This window comes from Cervus canadensis, chromosome 15, assembly GCF_019320065.1.
Source record: "Cervus canadensis isolate Bull #8, Minnesota chromosome 15, ASM1932006v1, whole genome shotgun sequence".
Taxonomy (NCBI): Eukaryota; Metazoa; Chordata; class Mammalia; order Artiodactyla; family Cervidae; genus Cervus; species Cervus canadensis.
The window spans coordinates 45,630,108-45,644,688 of NC_057400.1; the positions used below are offsets into that span (position 1 = coordinate 45,630,108).

Genomic DNA, 14,581 nt, shown 5'->3' on the forward strand with positions numbered 1-14,581 from the left:
CTACTCCGTTTGTGATTTGTCTTCAATCTCTAAACTGTTTCACTGGTGTCTATGATATAATTTGGCTCACTGAAGCTTAAACTTTTGAGAAGCAAAAAATGCTATTATTTTTATATTTGGTTATAGCTGTCCACTTTCATGCAGTGTGTTTAGGAACAGGAAGAATCCCTTTAAACACTATCCATTTATCTAACATATAAAAAGAAAGATTTTAATTCCTTATATTAGTTACTAAGGACTATTGCTTGTCAAATACATTTCTGCAGTTAAATAATAAAAAGCCAGAGTGCTTGACTGAAAAGAGCATTAAGTCTAAACTAAGAAAATGGCCCCTTGAAATATTTATGCCTTACTTTTCCCATCAGTAAAATGGGATAAAGTTACAAGTGGTGCTTCTTTCTTGCATGGCTACTTAAGGATGAAAGAAATGTTTAAAACATCTCAGGAGAAAATTCAAGTCCATCAAAAGGTTGAATAAATTCAAGTTACCCAGCACAACCCCCTCAAAAGGCCATATGAAATTGGACTCAGAAAGGGAGAATGGTTGAAATATTTTTTCTCCCTCTCCAAGAATGATTTCTTACTTTTCCAATTTAGTAATGATATTTCTGTTTATTCTGTGCTCTTGATATTCAGTAAAAAGTCATTTCAATTTTGGCAATATATTCACTGAAACCTTTTGGGTTTTATTCTCTCTGCAAATATTATAAAATTGTATTTTTTTCTATAAATTTAACAGCAACGTTTACAAAATTGTTGCAACACAGGTCACCTTATAATCTCTTTTGTCCTATGAAATTCTCTACAACTAAACTGAAATCTTACTATTTTCCACAGCACAGTATGTCCCTTGCCTCAAGAGGAAAGAATAAGACAGTTGCAATAAACAAAAACGGAGTAAGAAATTTCTACTTTGTAAACCCTTTTTCCTTCTGGTCCATCTGCTGTAGGTTTGATGGGGAGGGGGTTCTCATCATCAATCAATGTCTCAATAAGCTTTTCTTATGTTAATGACCGTTAGAGTCTTGTGAACTTAATGCTGAACGAATATAAATACAAAGCTCTTCTGTATGTACTATTACTGTGTGGACATTTTAGTCTATCTAACATACTTTCATTTAACACATGTCATGAATTGACAGAAAGCTTCTGTTGACAGTAAAAGTGTTCTCGAAATGGCTTACATATTGGCAGACGTGTTGATCTGAAATGTGACATGTTTGTTAAGGCCCATTAGCAAAGTCTGAATACCTCTTGATGTGCAAGTGTCTGTACTCTGAAAGAAACTGACCTCTGACTTCAAAGAGATCACAGTAGGCAAACAAGTACAAGCAAAATCACAGGCCCTGCTCTTGGACATAGCAACAGTTGAAGCATATCTCTTCTGTATTTGGAAGAAAAGGAGGGAAGGGAGAAAAACTGTTGACAAAGGGGATAGTAATGATGATTGGTACTTGAGGAAAAGGCCCAAGAAGCTTTATCAGTTGGAGAAATTTTTAACAAGGCTAAAAATGTGTTATCAGCTGTGGAACAGCTACTAGAGGAGAGAAATTGCAAGATATCCTGTCTGATCCAGTTCTCATAACCCTGTTGTGATGGGTGAGAGGAGGAAGTGTGCACAATCTTTCCAGCTTTTCATCTGTTTTCTATTGAGACAAACTCAGAAAACACAAACTGGAAGCTTGTGTTAAACAATAATTCTGTCCTCTGAATAGCAACCTGTGCATTACCAGTGTTATTCAAATATTCTAAAGACAGCTATCTAAAATCTTGTGTACATTTTATGTCTATATTCTAAAAACACTTTTGCAAGAACTTGTTCAACAGCATTGAGCATCCCCCAGTGTGAAAGTCTTGTGGGAGGCACTAAAGATATAAATGTGAATAATGTGGCGCCTTTATCTTTGAAATCCCAGTTTATTGGTATCTTTCTAGAAATGCAAACATATTACTACAGTATGATGTTGTAAGGTGGATAGTAGAGTAATAAGTGAAGACATGTGAAAGAGAGAGAAAGGAATGGCCTTTTTCTCTCCATGTGCAAGGGATATGGAGATAGGTTTTAAAAGGAAGGGCAGTTTTGAGCTAAGTCTTAAAGCGGGAGCAAGAGCTGATTGATGAAGGAAAGAAGAGAGTATAAGGAAGCAGAGGGCCATCTCTCAGTTAATACTGGCCTGTGGACCGAGAATGGGCTTCTATTCCAGATTTTCCTATTTATCGCCAAGATGTATGGGTCATTGCAGATTCAAAGTTGCCTCTCAAATTGTTGCCTGGGAAACTCCCAAACTATGTTATACTTTTCCAGTATATGATTAACTTTAAAACTGACAATGGGATATTAGGTTCATAAGTTCTAGCATCATGTCTCTCTGGAATACCAAGAAAGCCAGAATTAAATGGCTGGGCATTTGTTTTCCAGGCACTCTCATGCATAAGGAATATTTTGTATGAATACATTAATATTTTCCCAATTAGATGCTTTTACCCCAGGCTTTCCAATTTTTCTGCTGTTGAGTTTCAACTAGAACTACATAATGCCCAGCTACAGATTTTTTTTTTTAATCCCAACGTCTTCTTCCAGTTTAAACATGTATCTCTTACTCTACGGCCCTTACTTCTTCTTCTTACCATCTCCTCCAGGCAAGTAAAATAACGTATCATAGTGTAAGGCCCAGCAGCTCATTCAGAAGTAGGGTTACACATTGAGACCTTATTGGGCTGCCCCTAGTCACCCATTCTGGTCCACTGCCATGGAAAGAAGGCCTGGGAGTAGATACGTGAACATTCTTGCAGTACCTCAAAGGTGAATTTAGAAAAACAGCACACACTCTGTAGTTGCTTGAAGAAAATGTTGAAAAGGAATCTGTTCATCAATGGACAAAAATCACATCTTTAAAAAACCTAGTAGACCAGATGGCTTTGTGTCAAATCTGGCCTAAGGGTGGAGTGTGGGAGGTAGAGTTCAATTTCCTTGGTATCTGAAGGCTTAAAATCACAACAGTTAAAATTGTTTGAACAATAGCCTTAATTTTAAATTCTTTTTCTACCATTAAATTAATTTAGCATAATTAATTTTAATGTAAAAATTACATTATTAATTTTTCATTGTATCGGTAACAGGAAACAGAACACTTATAAAATTTAGAAAAAGTCAAAGTCAAAAATCAAAATCACCTATTACTTGATGTTGAAGAGATAACTATTTTTTATGATTTTGATTCTACTTTTCTAAATATCTTATGCTTAAAACACTGAACTTGCAGTGTGTATATTGTTTTAAACTCACACATAATCCCTAAATTCCTTTAATTCCTCACCAGTCTTCTTCTATACATTTTACTTGTAATGATGTTTTTTTATATTTCTGGTAAATTTCTTCACTAATTATTATTTTTAAACATTTATATTTTTATATAGTCATAATGCTGACTTTAATGGCTATATGATATTCTATGACATTGATAAATATGTAATAAGTAATTAAGTATTAATATTAATTACATATATGTAATAAGTAATATGTAATACTTAACTTGTAGTTTATTAAGTCTTAAATTTATTGCTTCCACCTGGTTTCAGGGTGGCTATAATATACAGTAAATTAAAGCAAAGGGAAAAATAAATAAATAAAGGAGAAATGAAATAATGCAGTCATAGGCTTCCTGGGTCAAAGAGATACTGTATAGACACAATGTAATAAACATCAGTAGACAACATTAAAGTCACCTCACTGTGCATGGCTGGGAAATGGTAGCAATATAATGCCCAATTTTGTCTCAGTCATCATAATCCCATGTTTCATAGATAAATATGGGCTTCCCCCATAGGTGACTCAGGGGCAAAGAATCCGCTTGCCACTGCAGGAGATGCAGGTTCAATCCGTGGTCTAGGAAGATCCCCTGGAGAAGGAAATGGCAACCCACTCCAGTATTTTTGCCTGGGAAATCTCATGGACAGAGGAACCTGGTGGGCTGCTGTCCTAAGGGTTGCAAAAAGTGGACATGACTTAGTGACCAAATAACAGCAGCAGCAACAATCAATAACTATCAGGCTTCCCAGGTGGCTTGGGTGTAAAGAATCCGCCTGCCAATGCGGGTGATGCAGGTTCGATCCCTGGGTTGGGAAGATACCCTGGAGGTGGGGATGGTAACTCACTCCAGTATTTTTGCCTGGAGAAGCCCATGAACAAAGGAGCCTGGCAGGCTACCATCTATAGGGTTGCAAAGAGTTAAATACAACTGAAGTGACAGCATACATATAGATAACTATCAGTAATTAAAGAGGCAAAGATTAAAATCTTGCTTTGGCTTCAAAAGAGTAGCAATAGCTGTGGTATCCCTGGTTGTCAGCTGAAGTTATCAGGAGTCACCCAGGAATCCCTCAGGAGTCACAGTATTCAGATAAAATGTATTTACAGTTCTTTCTATTCTTAATCCAAGGTAAGAAATTCTTAGAATATCTAGACAGAGTTTAAATGAGACTGTGATCAAAAGTCGTTTTTACTATTTATTTGAAAGACTGATGGCTTTTCTTCAATGGCATGTTGATGTTCCGAATTAAGATAGGTGTGAAAGGTTCTTTAGCCTGACAACCCGAATTAAATAACACCACTAATACAAAGGAACACATATACACTATGATCACATGTGTATATAACAATCATGTGTGTGTGTATGTGTGCGTTTTAGTCTCTCAGTTGTGTCCAACTCTTTGCGACCCCATGGACTGGTCAGGCTTCTTTGTCCATGGAATTCTCCAGGCAAGAATACTGGAGTGAGTTGCCATTCCCTTCTCCAGGGGATCTTCCCGACCCAGGGATTGAACCCAGGTCTCCTGCATTGTAGGCAGATTCTTTACTGTCTGAGCCACCAAGGAAATCAATTATATACCAGTACAATAAGGGTGTATAATTTCCTTCCCTCAGAGTTAAAAATTAGAGCCAAACATGCTTGGATCATGGTTTCATGTAATAGTGCTCTTTGATAAAAATAGATATGAATAATGAATACTAAACAGGAAGCTGAGTATATGAACAGGAAAGAAAATGCATTCCTCTTTTCAAAGAAGTCAGTCACTAGCATTAATAGCAAGCCTCGGGATTAAGCTCATTAAAACACCTGCCTAAAGAAGAAATCTAATTTATTTTTTGTATGTCTTCATGTTGTATGATTAATATAAAGCATGGAGGTAGATTTTGTGATCTGGACCATGATCTTAATCTGCATAGAACACTTTTATATAGTTTCCTTATATGAGTATCACAATTAAGTTCAATTAATGGTATTCCAGATTTGAAGTTTGGTTGTGAAGTTGATTGTGCTTTCTTTACCTTTATTCAGGCCACTGAGAGAGTGGAGAGAAATGTGTATCCGGATAATTGATTTTGTCTGTGAATTCCTCTGCCAGGCACTGAACACTCCGGATGGAATCCTTGTGTTCTTAGGGCCTTGTACTTTTTCTGGGAGCATTTTAGGCATTCAGTGTTTACCACTGAGTGGCTCCATATCTTTAATTAAGTACAAAGACTTTGCGAGTCATGTCACCTAGAGATCATTTTATACACTGCTCTGTTTGGCTGCCAATCTCTTGTTTCTTTCCTCGGGAATGCTGAGGCAGATACCCTTTCACGAGGAAGAGAGATCCATGGTCTGTTGCCTGTGCCAATAACAAAATTGTTGGAGAGCTGGATGGCAAAGCTGTTGCCATTGGCATCTTTTATATGAGCTACATCAAAAGAATCAGGATGTCCCTCCCTGTCGGTGATCATAGCAACTCTTCCCAAGTTTGCACCTCCAGTCACCATGCACAGGTTACCAGTGTTAAATTTGATGAAATCAGTAATATTTCCAGTCTTCAAATCCATTTGAATGATGTCACTCACCTTGATGAGGAATTCGGGGTAGCAGATGGTGTGAGCATCATGGATCACCAGATGAGGGATTCCTTTTGTGCCCATGAAGATCTGTCTTACTTTCTACAACTGATAGTTGGCCTTCTCAGGTGTAATATGATGAAGAGCAAAGCAATTCTTGATGTCATAGATGAGAGGAAAATTCTCTCCAGTCTTGCCAATGCTGATGACATCCATAAAATCAGCAGGGTAGGTTGTATCAGTGTGGACCTTGCTATCAATCTTAACGAAATTCTATACGCAGATCTTCTCTACTTCATCCCTTGTTGGGGCATACTTAAGTCTGTTCCTTAGGAAAATGATTTGGGGGAAACGCTCCCTCAGCTTATGGGAACTGGTAGATGAATAAGGAGCATACACTCCAGTCAGTATATCCAGCATGCCATGCTCTGGAGCTGCGACATGTTTCAGGTGCTTCTTGGGACCACAAGTCATGGCTGCCCTAGGCATGAAAAGCATTCCTCTTGTATTTCTAACATTGGTTACTGATATCATCATCCATGCTGTCCTCCAAATAAAAAATCCTGGATTCAGGGTTCCCCCTCATCCCCACCTAAGTATCTGCTGGCTTACTTCCTTAATATCTTTCCTTTCCATAACTAGGGCGGCCACTGTCTTCATTCAGAGCTTTGTAACCTTTTCCTATTGGATATTTCAACTGTCTCATTTGGTGTCCTTTTTTCCCAGACCCTCTCTCCAGTTCATTCTCCTGAGTCATCTAATAACAAAACACAGATGTAGTCAAGCAATTTTTACATCCCCTATAAGTACAAACTGATTCTTAGTTGAATTCCAAATAAGCCAGCATTACAAATGCACAATCCCATATCAAGATCAAATAAACTCACCATTTTCACAGTAAAGTTTTTAATTTCTTCCACATATACATTAGTCATGCCTCAGACTCTTTATATATTTTAGCTCTTCTGCCTAGAATACTCTTCTCCTTTTCCACAGAAGAACTCTTACTCATCCCTTAAGATTCGTTTCCCATATCACCTCCTCTATGAAGCCCACTGTGACTATCTCAAGTAACATGATAGCACTAGAGACACTCTGAATTAAACTAATACTATCTGGGTTTGGATACTGACTCTGTCAGTCACTTAACTGACAAGTCACTTAACAAGTCACTTAACTAGCCTATTCCTTAGTTTTCTCATCAATGAAATGGAGATGGTAAAAGTAACTTACCTCATGGGCTTGTTGCAATTGTCATATGAGTCAATTTATATGTGTAAAATAAAACACTTCATCTTAGTTAAGTACTTGATAACTATTAGCTATTTTTATATAGCTTATTCACTCCTGTCTTTTATGTTCTTATACATTTTTCAATTAGAGAATGTATCCCATTATGTTGTATCTATTTCTTTATATAGGTCCCTCCCTCTAGATGGAAAACCACTTAGCTTGCTGCCTGTGACTTATTCATCTCTTTAACCTGTCAGAGCACTGAATCAGATTCTGAGTACATAGTGATCAGTGAATGTAAAATGAATATGTGAATGAATGAATGAACTCAGGTAAATAATATGCTAAAACTATTTCTGTATGTCTCATATAAATCAGAGTAGATTCAATTTAGTCAAGTACCTATAGACTTGTGTTAGTGAAATAAAATATAAGAAACTCCTTCCTGTGTCTTGAAACCCCAAAGCAGTGTCATAGCTCTCTTGTGTGCATGCTTAGTCACTTGGTCATGTCTGACTTTGAGACCTACAGACTGCAGCCTGCCAGCCTCCTCTGTCCATGGGATTTCCCAGGCAAGAATACTGGAGTGGGTTGCCATTTCCTTCTCCAGGGGATCTTTTTGACCCAGGGATTGAACCCCCATGGCCTGTGTCTCCTTGTATTAGTAGGCAGATTCTTTACCACTGATAGTTCTTTTAGTTATGATATAACCTTCCCATTGACATGGAAAAGCCACTGGTCCTATTAAATTATTATGTTTTCTTTTTCTTTTTTTACCTGCTCAGTTCCTGTTTGCTTTTGCATGTGCTGTTTGACTCCATATTTTTGGTCCCATGTTAGACATCTAATTCAGCATAAAAAGAAATCTTTATAATCAAAGTTGATGGTCACTAAGAAATAAATGTATCCTTTGTGTTCTCAGAGAGGAGGTTTGCTTCATTTACTCTTTTCTCTGGATAAATGCTGTTTTCTAATGCTTTTGTGCTGATAAAGAGAATGAAGGGTAGGGGGAAACCTGGATACTTTCTTCTCTGGGTCACTTTGCATAAAGACTTCTTTGCAGCCGTGTTCAGATGATTTATGTACATATTGTATATGCAGCAGCAATTATAGCAATACCTACCATTTAACCTGCATCATTCTGCATGGCTGTTCACCGGCTGCTAACCTAACATCTGCTACTTTGGTAGTCTAATATTCAAATAGAATGAAGAATCAGAAAAATAAAGCTCTAGTAGACTTGTATACTTTGATAGGTAACGGTGTGTGGTTTTGGGGGTGTGGAGGAGCATATTTTGTCTTAGTTTGCATTATCCAAAGGTAACTATCTTTTTAATCTTTGTAGAATTAAGACATACTTTTCTTTTTCAAGTTAGGAATCAAATGGCAGAAAGAAATATAAGTGGTTTCCTCTATGTACTCTATCTATTTAAGGAAGATCCTGTTGTTTTATAGTCTTTTGTAAGCTCCCAAACACAATGTTAACAAAATATGATGTAAACCAATTTTCACAATATTTGAAAGTAGACAAACTGAGGCCAATACAAATCAAACTACCCATGAAATTACTAAATCTGTCTAACAAAGCTAGTTATATGCTCTATACTGGTCATATATAATTTGTAACTAAATCACAGAACTGTTGAATTTAACGCAATAAATCAGAGAGCTTGGCTTATCCAACCAATTTAAAATTCCTTCTTTCTTTATGATGGATTCCTCTCTCCTCATTCCTCAGTTGCCAGGGTTTCATCATTTCTTCTTATCTCCTCTTCCTCAGACTCCCTGCTGCCTTGCTTCTCTCCTGCCAACATTGCTTTCCTTATTCATCACTTTGACCATACCTCCTTTTCTATGCCTTGGTCACTTCCCAGTGTCTCCTGTGTTGCAACAATCTCTGCACTTCAAGCTTCCCTGCACTCCAAGAACGGGCACCAGACTTCCTTTTTTCTCCTTTAACCTCCCAGCACATGCCTAAATCTCTTGCCACCCAAACTTCCTCAAAGTTCGTCTCATTATAGTAAAGCTATTTCCCCTGTTGCTGGGTTTTTCCCAAAGTACCATTACTGGGAATTCCCTTTTCTTCTGGCTAGTGAAGCAATTTCTTCTCTGTTAGTTCAGATATCCCATTCTGGCAATACAATCTTCTTAGATAACTCAGTCCTCATGTGCTTGGACATGCTCTGATTTTGGGGTTTTTTTCTTTTTGCTTTTTTCTCCACCCTCCTAAGTTGTATTTTCTTTTAATGAATCCATTAAATTCATCCATTTCACTGAATGTTTGCATGCTAATTCACTTCAGTCATGTCCAACTATTTGTAACCCTATGGACTGTAGCCCACTAGGCTCCTCTGTCCATGGGATTCTCCATGCAAGAATAATGGAATGGGTTGTCATGCCCTCCTTCAGGGCCTCTTCCCAATCCAGGGATCGAACCCCTGTCTCTTAAGTCTCCTGCATTGTCGGTGGATTCTTTACCACTAGCACTCCCTGGGAAACATGTATGTGTGTATATATATATGTATGTATTTGTATGTATGTGTATATATATATATACATATATATTAGACTGCCCTTTCTTGTACTTTTATGTTTATTATGTTGTCTCTGTCCTACACATGTAACTAGGTTCTAGTTATCAATATCTGAGTAACTGCCACAACACTTAGTGCCTAAAACAGCAACCATTTTATTATATCTTATGAATTATTTAGGACAAGAATTTGAGAAAAACTCAGCTCAGTGATTCTTGCCCCATAGTGACAACTAGGGTAACTTCATGATACACCTTTGGTGGCTAGGTAGATGTGGAGGGTCCATGATGGCTTTCCATATGGGTTAGGCATCAGGAATGGCCAGAATCCTGGACTCAGTTCAGATCGTTTGATCAGAGTGCTACTCTGTGGCTTCTTTGTGACAGTCTTAGTGTAGTTATTCCTTTCACATGGCAACTCAAGGCTCCTGGAAGACTCAAGAGACTCCAAGAGGCTGAAGTGGAAGCTTTAACGTTTCTTAGGACCTAACCTTGGAATCTCCAGAACATTCACTTGTGCAGCCTCTATTGGTTAAACAAATCATTAAGGAGGCAAGGGAAATTAAATTCAACCTCTTGATGAGAAGGATACCACAGGAATATGTAGCTATTACATGTTACATATATATATATATAGACATCTAGATATGACATTTGATAAATGATTTTCTGATTTTGTGAAACAATATTGAAAAGAAATTATATTCATTGTACCTAAAATACATGTTAAATCAATAAAATAGTCAAACTTTAGAAAACATATCTCCATTGTACTACTCCTCCCATAACTTGCTAAGCAACTTTTATTTTTTAGCTAGATAGATTATAATTGTCTTAGGTACAGTGTATATTTCATTTTTATACCCCTAGCAACTCTCTCAAGCTTGGTATAGTAAACTCTCAAATGTTTGTTGAATTGAATTGAGTTAGTCCTGGATTTTGACATTGATGTGGCCAACTTACTGACTTCTTTGAATGTACTGTAAAGAAGGGTGAAGGTAACTTGAAAATCCAGCCTTATCAAGGGTACATCTAACATGATGTATTGGTATATGCCAGTATATATATGTGTGTGTGTGTGTGTGTGTGTGTGTGTGTGTGTGTGTGTATACATGCCAATTAATATGGTTCTAGTTAATGCAGGTGATGGTATCTTAATCTTCATCTTCCTTCATGCAGTAGAATTTTCAAGGGACCATTCAGTTGGTGTGTCTATATCCAAGTTACTAAATGAACTGGATAGCAAACATTCTGGATTACTTCTGACAAGCATTAGTTATTTTGTAGAAAAGAGGGGCAAACAAAATGATTCTATTATGCCTCTTTGTCATTAGAGAAAAGTCAAGCTAGTAAGAGTCAATAATAAGAATTGACACATCTTTTTTGAATTCACAGCTTTTCATATACAAAGCAAATTAAAATTTTCTTTCAATCTTGGATGGAATTTCCTTCTTTAAGCTGTGATCTCGTGTTTCTCTGGTAATTTCAAATGTAAAGAACTCTTGGCTGATGAACTTGTTATATAAGCAGAGGCATTGCTGTTCATTGTGTGAGAATCAGAAACTCTGCTGCAATTCTCTTGTCATGTCCCTGACCAAGTTACAGAATTTTGATTGGAAGGATGGGTATATTTTGTAATTTGTTTTAATCCTGAGGCAATTTTGAGATTCATTTCAAATTGCTTACTAAATTCATTTCTAGTTTATTTCCTGTAGGTACTAGGGAAAAATCACCTCTTGTTTCAGAAAGTCCTATCTACTTACTAGAACTGTTTATCTATGCTGTTAGGATAATGCATTCAAAAATTCTCTTAACTACTCATTAGAATTTTACATCATTTCTCCTTACTTTACTAATATTAGTTGACAATGCTTGGTTAAAACTTATTTAGAGAACTGAAGTATAAAAATATTGCTATTTACTTCCACGACATGTTTTCCAAAGATTTTTCTGTTCCTGTTTTGCAGACTTGACAAATAAGGCATAAGATGATAGAATCATTCACCAAGGTCATTTAAGACAATAGTAGACCTGGGAAGCTAATTACTGTTTCATGATCATTTTGTTTTTTTCTAGATCTTTCCAACTCTGTTGTCCATCTTTAAATACCTTTTTCAACATTAATGAATTTAATAAGCTTTTACATTTAATACATTGTTTACAGACTATAGTCTTTCCATTGGAGATATCATTTTACTGATAATTTGTTTAAATTGCTTGCTATTTCTATATCCCTAGTATTTATTTACAGTTCTTTATTATAAATTATTTATTTACATACATTCACACAAAATTCATATATATGGATTTTTATTTCTAATTTCACAACCTTTGCCCCTCCCTCTCCCAAGAATTTGAAAGTAACTTAGTTTTCTGCTGATTCTTTTTTTCCATTTGGCGACCATTTTATTTCACTGTTTTTGAAGTGATGCAGCAACAGAAAAATGGCTGCCTTTTGTTTATTTCCTTGTACATTAATATGATGACATCATCAAAGATATTAGCTACAATATGCATATCTTTAAGAACCCAGAATTACACTATAAGCCAGAAACCCTTGTTTTCCTTTTTATTTTAATGCCCCAAGGTTTTTCTAGCTTTAGTGCGGCTCTTATATGCAGGGGAAAATGAACATGAGCATTTTGGAACAAATGCATTAAAATGGTAGCATTTGAAACATATCTGAATATTTTTTCAAGGTTAAGAAAAATCCATGAAAAGGCATTTATTTAAGTCATGAAACATTCTAAATCAATGTTAACACTACAAAAAATATTATAAAGAATGATGTTAAATCATCGTATTTAGAGACTGGCTATTTAGCCACACATGTCTATTTTGGCTTTAAATTATTTTTTAAAATTTCAGCTGACACAAAAAAATTTTAAGTTATAATTATTTCCAAAAAATAACTTCTCATTAATGAAAAGTTTAAAGGTATATAGATTTACTATTTTTAGGATTACTATATTACTTACAGGCATTATTAAAATGTTCCATATATCTAACTGTACAGAAAAATTTATTTTCTGATATTTATTTATGGTGTTTCTGACTTTTACTTTTGTGCTGTTCGTTGCACATTGCATGTATTTGTCCTAAGATTTCCACTGAGATTAACAAGAAACAAGCTTTCAATTACCAATTCAATTTAGATTATTAAAGAGATAAGAAGTTTATTTTTTCATCAACTTCCAATTATTAAATAGCTTTTTCATTTGGAAATCCACTATCCATTTTCAAATTTTGAGAAATAATTTTAGGTAATTATTTTAAAATATACTTTGGAAAGATAATCTGACTATACCTATGTGTATATATGTATGTGTATTAATTCAGTATTTACATAGGAGAAAAATTACTATAAATGTTGAGTAGTCAGTTTTGAAACTACTTGTTAACACTGAAATCAGATAAGGTAAACCATATGCTTTATTGAGGTGAGCTGTCTAAAATAAGTTACTGCGATTTTAAGAATTAATATGAACCACGTGCCCTTTAGATCTTTAAATTGAAATCTTCATTGTTCTTTTAAGTCAGCTCTTATAGGAATGTGTCATCTTTTGAGAAGATAAATTAATCATCTACCTCACTTATATACATCAATAAAAGACACTCTCTCATCTACTTTATCAAAAGTAATTAGAACATCTCTATTTTTATTCATATATCATATCTATTAGTGACTGAGATTTTCATTGAGGCGATTTTGAGGGGAACAATGACTTATCCTTTCGAAAACAGCCAAGAAAAAGAAACACCAGCAATCTAAAGGTTAAACATACTGTCAAATCATTCAGTTCAGCAAGGTTCTTTAATAACATTTGTACAGAAGTACTTTCAGAAAGCAAAAGGTGGGAAACAGCTTTTTCTTAGTTCCCCTTCCTTATTTTCCAGCTTCTTATTAAAATGAAATCTAGTGAACTTCTTTTGAATGCCTGCTCAAATGTTTTCTATAATAATAAAAAAAATCTTGTGAAGGGATTTCCATAAGTTGTGCTGCATTAATGACTTAGAGCAGCTCCCTAATCTGTTATTCCTTCCTCCTAGCAGACCTCAGCTGATAAAAATATCCATAGACACAGTGAAGTCAGCGGCATGCCTGGCTTTCTCAGACAAAACTCCCATGTGATCACATATAGGCAGCCTCAGTGAGGCTGATGCCGTGCAGCAAGCAGTAGGTAATGAGTCTTTGTGCAGAGTGAAGCTCTTGTCGCTGAACAATAAAGCATACGGTACCAGCAATAAAACACAGGGCTGGCAAATTTCAGAAGATTCCGCTGAACCAGGAAGAACAGTGCCTTCGGTGATGCTGACACACATTAGAAAATGTTAATCAATTTATTTTGGATTCTAATGAAAAAAGAGTGCAAGGACTAAGACTACAGCTATTTGAACAGGTCAGTGATTTTATAAATTACTCCAACACTTCCTTGTGTTTGATTGGATTTAAATTAGGATGGGCTGGTGTGTATTTTGCCTTAAAAACTTTGCAAGATATTTACAGTGTGTAATATGAAGGATGCACTTGAATTGACCCAACTCAATTAAATGGCTGATGTAGTCAGATGTGATAGAGAAATGTTTATATGATTATAGTAAACTGAAAAGTTATTTATCCTATTTAAAAATTTATGGGTTAAAAAAATCATTCAGTAATTTCTAGCCTTCTATAATGCAGAAATAACATATGGCAGAATACTAACAAATAGCTCAAATAAAAATCTTCACATTTATTTTTCCAGAATTAAAAAATTCTGTACTGCAATAGTTTGTGTCTTATGAATTGGATGATATATCATTCAAAATTTATTGATATCTTTTAGTGTACTACAAGAGATTTAGCATAGTCAATTATTTAAATAAAAAATTTTAAAACCAAGAAAATTTTGAAATGTTAATAATGCTATCTCTCAGAACAATGCATTTTATATTTAACTATA

At 35.5% G+C, this 14,581-nt stretch overlaps 1 protein-coding gene and 1 pseudogene across 3 annotated transcripts in view; one reads left to right on the forward strand and one right to left on the reverse strand.

Moving 5' to 3' along the window:
• CSRNP3 (cysteine and serine rich nuclear protein 3) overlaps positions 1–14,581 on the forward strand; it is a 196,145-nt gene that overhangs the window by 81,479 nt on the left and 100,085 nt on the right. The window contains exon 1 of one of the 3 annotated variants that reach the window (XM_043488096.1): positions 13,908–14,038. The exons of the other annotated variants lie outside the window; for them this stretch is intronic. The gene's annotated coding sequence lies outside the window, so the exon portion shown is untranslated. Of the gene's footprint in view, positions 1–13,907; positions 14,039–14,581 lie in introns of those variants that run through there. 3 annotated transcript variants of the gene reach the window in all.
• On the reverse strand, positions 5,556–6,346 carry LOC122454004 (annotated as a pseudogene).